Below are 6,160 nucleotides of genomic sequence, written 5' to 3'. Positions count from 1 at the left end.
AATAAATATTAAAAAAAAAAATGAAAAAAATACCCCCCCCCCCCCCCGAAAGCATGTGCGTTGTCGCACGCTGGGTGTCTATTTACTCGATGTAACCTCATCTTTTATATTTTTTTAAAAATTGTTTTTTAGAGTGTTTTGGGGCACTAAATTTAACTTACATGCATTTTTCACTAAATTTTTGTGTTTGATAATAAGTTGCACCAATGTCGTGCAACATACAAATTTCCAACTGCCACCATTTTATTCTATAGGGTCTTGGCTTTTCAGAAAATATATAATGTTTGGGGGTTTTAAGTAATTATTAGGCCTAAAATGGGAAAAATGAAAAAAAAGGCCTTTGTCTTTTGTATGGCGATAGATAGAAAGATAGATAGATAGATAGATAGATAGATAGATAGATAGATAGATAGATAGATAGATAGTTTTCAACCATTAGTGATGTAAATGGAGCCCCACATCAAAATCAGTATAGAGCCCTTATAACACTCCAAATATTCTTCATAAAAGCAATGGCACTATCAATCCATGTGCCTTTCTAGAGATGACAGTTGCCCAATTTTGGACAGATCAGGAACCAATCTTACATCTGTGACAGCAGCAAACACCCCCATCGGACCAATCTTAGGAGATAAGAAAAACAATAGAGCAAGATATACTTTGCGTTGCTTTTGTCATTTAGACCAGCACTAGGTCTGACATTTGTGCTATGATTTATTCTTATATCTCATAAATTGTAGTTCTGTATTAAGTTGATACCTTGGAATACTGTGCTATTGTGCTGTTCCTGTCTGTATTCTTTTGGCTTGCAGTGTTTTCTTTTTAATTCTTTACTTTTCAAAGCCAATAAATTATAAAACAATAAGATAAAAAATGACAATTTTATCCATATCATAAACACTACAAAGATACCCAACTGTTTGGTTTCCACTCCAAAGTATTTCATTTAGACACCTGCATACACCACTGAATTAATCTCTACTTTTGACAAAAAAGTCCTATATTCCAGAGGGAAAGGTAAATCGCATCCAACTAGACCAAACATGTCCAAATTTCTCTTCTCTATGATATAATGAAGCTTGCAGTGTTTTATCTTTTGTTACCATTGGTGAAATACAGCTGCACACTTATTAGCTGTAGGTTTGATGCTTTACTGTGATACAGAAGTTGGGGTGGAGAAGTCAAGGCTGCTGTAGCTCTATTTTACATGTGGAAATTTTTAAATAAGTCAAGCTATTATAAGAAAGGGCTTATATAGCTCAAACACATAAACTCAGACATGTATTGCTGGTTATATCCAAAGCTGCAAAAAGATAGCTCTTTTATATGTTGGTATTTTTCATGCTTTTATATAGATTAGGGAAACCTTGTTTCAATCACTTTTGTTGCCCTGCCTATGTGCCTATAGGTATTTGTGCACCCTCCATCCTCCCTGCTCCATTTATATACAAATGTATGCTCATGCAAACTGGATATAAATGTTTATAGGACATCTAGCTGACAGATGAGCCTCTGAGAAGTTGAGTTATTTCTGGATATGTGACTGCATTCTTAGATCTTTAACTAGCTTCAAGCAATAAGTAAACACGTCTCACATGATTTCAGATTTCTAATTTGGAGACATTTAGTGCTAGATCTAGCCAATCCTCTCTTCTAGTGTGACTGTATGGGATTGATTTACTGAAAGGCAAACAGGCAAACACTTTGCAAGGGAATTTGCAATTTGCAAGGGAATCAACACCTATATGGATGGAAACTTGCATGAAAAATCATCCATAGCTTTTAATGAACCTGAGAATATGGACATGGTTGCTAAATTCAGGATTGGAGTTTGTGTAAGCATGGCAATATGTTTAGGTGTTTGTATAGCCAAAACGTTTATTTTAGAGAATAGGGAAGGGTTAAAACCCATTACGGTATTTTTGCTTTTTGCATCCCACTGAAATTTATTCTCACTTCTTGTCATGAGCACGCAACAAGAAATGAGAGGAAATATCCTCAAAGTTAGGGCAATTCCCATCTTAGACCATTGTTAGCAGAACAGGTATCCCCAACAACTTACACCTCACCTTCTGCTCTGGTGACAACCCTAAATTTTGAATTTCTCCTCAGCGCTTTGGTCTCCAGGAAAAGTAGAGTGGTGAATCTCCTCAGTAGAGATACACAGCTATAGAAAAGAGTTATGTTTTTACATACCCTTTAACTGGCCTCAAAAGCTGAAATTTGAACTCCGAAGGTACTCAAGACATAAGAGAATGATTTGTCGATGATCTCAGTTCTCTGTATACTAGCAAACATCACTAACTGGCCACTGTCAAGGAAATTAGTGATCAGACAATTAATAATAAGATATACAATAAGACTTTCCTCCCCCTCACTGGCCACATCCTTCCTCGCATACCATGCTGCTTAACTGAAGCAATGTTGAGCAAACAAAATGGTGGTTGGGTCATACTTATACTGCTGTGTTTGACTGCCCTGTAAAGGCAATAGGCAGCTTACACCACATAGAAAGTTTTCTGATGTCATTAAAGTAGTTCAGTGGTATGTTCTTTGGAGGAGACAAACTGATGTGCGTGACCTTTATCAAATGTTTCTGCACTGTATAAATCAATAGAACTAAAAACAAGAATGTCAGGTGGGGAAAAATAATAATATTCAGCCGTGGTCACTTGTCACACATTTTGAACTAGAAACTAAAAGGTAGTCTCTTTTTAAACTGCAAATGTGTTAACAAATTATAACATTTGATAAAGGCTTAAATTTCATATTTTATCTATAATAACTTTTCTTTATTCAGCTTAACAACCATAAAATGTCAACCATTGGTTAGCGGACCTCCGACGACCCTAAAAGCTAGGATTATAAACACTAATTCTTTTTGTAATGCTTTCCAACCTTCAGCTCGTTGAACAATTTTATAGCTGTAGACCCACAAATGCAGCCTCTGTGCTGTAAAACAAATAGTGCATTGTTGCAGGTTGTATCTGTTTGTTTATATCCCAGTATGAGGGAATTTATTGTACGTGTATAAATGTCTCCCAGGGCCATAAAAAGACATGTCAGTCGTGTAATACAGGGCATGTACGTGGGAGGTGAAGCAGTGTATCTTAGGGAGATGCTCAGTGGAGTGTGAATAGGACAAATTGTTAATGTAAAGGCTGAAATGCAGGAGGCGTGCATATCAATGAGAGGGTCAGGGGAAGGGGGAGTTGATGGAATAGGGTAGAGAAGTGATGTTCTCCCTTGTTTTCAGGCAGTAGTATAAGCCTATAACACTGTAGCTGTCACCTGGACTAGCAATTCAGCTGGTCACCACCTTGCATCACATATGGAAGAGACCATCTTTGGAAGGTCCTCCCAGGGATGTCTCTCCTTAAGTCCCCTATTGTCCACCAACTTGAAAAGGTTTTTGTTGAGCATTAAATGGGCTGGGACAAAACAAATCCTCCCTGTTTCTATTGGAGGCTGTTAAATCTGTCCCCTGTGACAATTTTATGGGTGTTAGGTAGGACAATAGTATCTATTTGAAACATGGTGGCCTTCAGCGTGACAATAGGACAGAATTAGATAGTTTAAGAAAGCCAATTAACCCCTCTGCCTCATAGAAGCTGACCACACTTAGATAACACTCATGGCCATATCAGGTAATAAACACAAACCTCTTACTTAGGTTGACAGTTGTAGATACATCTTCCCACACTCAGGCACATGTCGTCTTGTGCACCTTCTTCAGAGACACTCAACGTAAATGTCTGTAAACACATTCAAGTATAGCCCTACTTTTAAAGGATTGGCCTTGTAAAGCACAGCTGAGGTTTAAGAAATTGCTGTTTTAGATGTGTGTATTCCTTAAAAGTGGATAGAAGCAAAGTAATATGTTGTTCATGACATGACACCCGAACAGATTCCACCTGCTATTATGGTACTGCATCTTGAAAATAAAGCAGCAAAGTATCTGTTTTAGTTACTTTAAGCAAAAGCTCTACTTTTCCATTCCTATTTATAAAATTAGGTTACTATTAGATGGTAGACATGTAACCCCGCAATACGTTTTGTTTCTATTTGGATCATTTCGGATTTTTAGTCCTTTTGTTTTTCAGATCCGAATTTTGATTTGATTCGTTGTTTGGATTTTGGATCTGTCTAAATTTTCGTTTTGCAACGAAGTCTGACTGTGCCTGTAATGCAACTCCCAACAGCCAAAAAAAACCCTATCTCATTGGCCAGAGAACAGTCACATATCCGATTTAGTTTCATTTTGAATGTAATTCGGATGGATCTGAATTTTTATTAAAGGAGCATTCGGATATGTTCGCATTCGGACTCGTTCAAATTTGAAAATTTGGATGCATCCAAATCTCCTAATTTAACAAAATTCATACGAATATCCATTTGGAACGAAACAAAATTTATATGTCTATTGGGTGACTTTGGAAGTTCACCAGACATCAACAGTAACTAATGTTTCCTCCTTTTTCCAGTGTCAAAAGTTATAGCTTAGTTCTTCTTAAGACTCGATTTCTTAAGACTCGATTTCAAGTGTATGAAGAACAGAGTACTTCTCTTATTTGCACCATTTTATTTTGGTAAATATATAATGGAAAGCATTTTGTTATATTTGATAAGTGCAAAAAACTGCCTGTTGATCCTGGCAGAATTCCAGATCTGTCCTGTGTACACTGCAGTGTTATATAAAGCAATATGACCAGGCCTGCCCAGTCAACCTCTACAAGGAAGTATATCAAAACATTCTGTGAACTGAAAATTCTTACCAGAAAACGTTGCCCCCTGTACCAAAATAAAAACCACATAGTTTACTTTAAAGGAGAACTATGAGGTGAGTGATTTTTACTCATCCTCATAGTTAGAGCCGACGTGTGACATTGAAACTGTCACACGTCAGCTTGATTGATCGGGAAGTGAGTGAACTCATACCGTCGCTCACTCACTTTCCAATCATCTCCCTGCAGAGAGTGGTGACTGTCAGTCACCACTCCCCGCAGGGATTCCCTACTTCCCTCTCTGATCCTCCAGCACTGACTGGAGGAATGGACGGGGGAGGGGGACGGGCACAGCTGGCTCTATCTCTAGATAGGCAGAGCCCACTGTCAATCAGCCAGTCGGGTGGATCTCAATGGTATTGTTGGGATCCGTCCCGGCTGCGGCACTCTCAGTATATAGCGAGCTATAGCACGCTATATACTGAGCTTTTGGTAACGAGATGACGTTAGTATATGTCCTCCCGTGACCCTAAAGACAACTATGGGATAAAAAGGTTACCCCATAGATCTCTTTTAAAGTATATAATCTAAACCAGAGGATGTCAACTTACAGGGAATATGGGGCCTCAAATGCAACACCTGGTTTCTCCGAAGGACCACATAAAATATTTATTATATGTAATGTTACAGAAGACATAAACTGAAGACTTACTAGATGAAATAATCAGATAATGTTCTACAGAATTGGTTGGAGAATGAAGTCATGCTGTAGGAGACAGTCAGAGAATGAGGACATGTAAGATAAAACTGCTAGAGATCACTGTTACTCAAATGCTGTTTACAAATCAATGCTCCCAAGTTGGGCACCAAGGAGCTAAACCGAAACATTTAAACCAACTATATTGTTGCACTTGTTCTTCTGAAGTCAAAAAAAATAATCTTTTTTTATTTCTTTATTTGAAATAATTAATTCCTGGTGATTCTACTACCAAGGTGTATCTAAGGGTGAAAATGTTTCCTTAGTTCAGCTAGGGTATTGTCACCCTTTCCTGCATGGTCCCACACTAGCTACTAGCAGCTGTGCCAATGTACAGTGCACTGGAACATTGCCTCACAGCCACTATGATAAGCAGTGACATTCAGCTGCTCCTTGAGTCTGCACATGCACAAAGTCCACTGTCTGTGCACAGGACAAGGAGAGAAAAAATGAACAAAGCAGGGAAGAAACTGGCTTCTTTAACAAAAAATAAAGATCCAGTAACTCTGTTTTCTTTACAGTGCTCGATACGCTGTTCGGCTATTCACTTCAGGCTGAAATCAGCCGTACATCAGGTGGCTTTGCGTTGCTTCGGGTCGGCCGAACATGCTCAGCATGTTCGGCCGACCCAAAGTGCAGAAGGAGTTTGACTCAACCGATCCAACATCTGGATCGGCTA

The sequence above is a fragment of the Nanorana parkeri genome, unplaced genomic scaffold, assembly GCF_000935625.1.
Source record: "Nanorana parkeri isolate BGI_ZX_2015 unplaced genomic scaffold, ASM93562v1 scaffold1224, whole genome shotgun sequence".
NCBI lineage: Eukaryota > Metazoa > Chordata > Amphibia > Anura > Dicroglossidae > Nanorana > Nanorana parkeri.
This window is presented reverse-complemented; position numbering follows the sequence as displayed.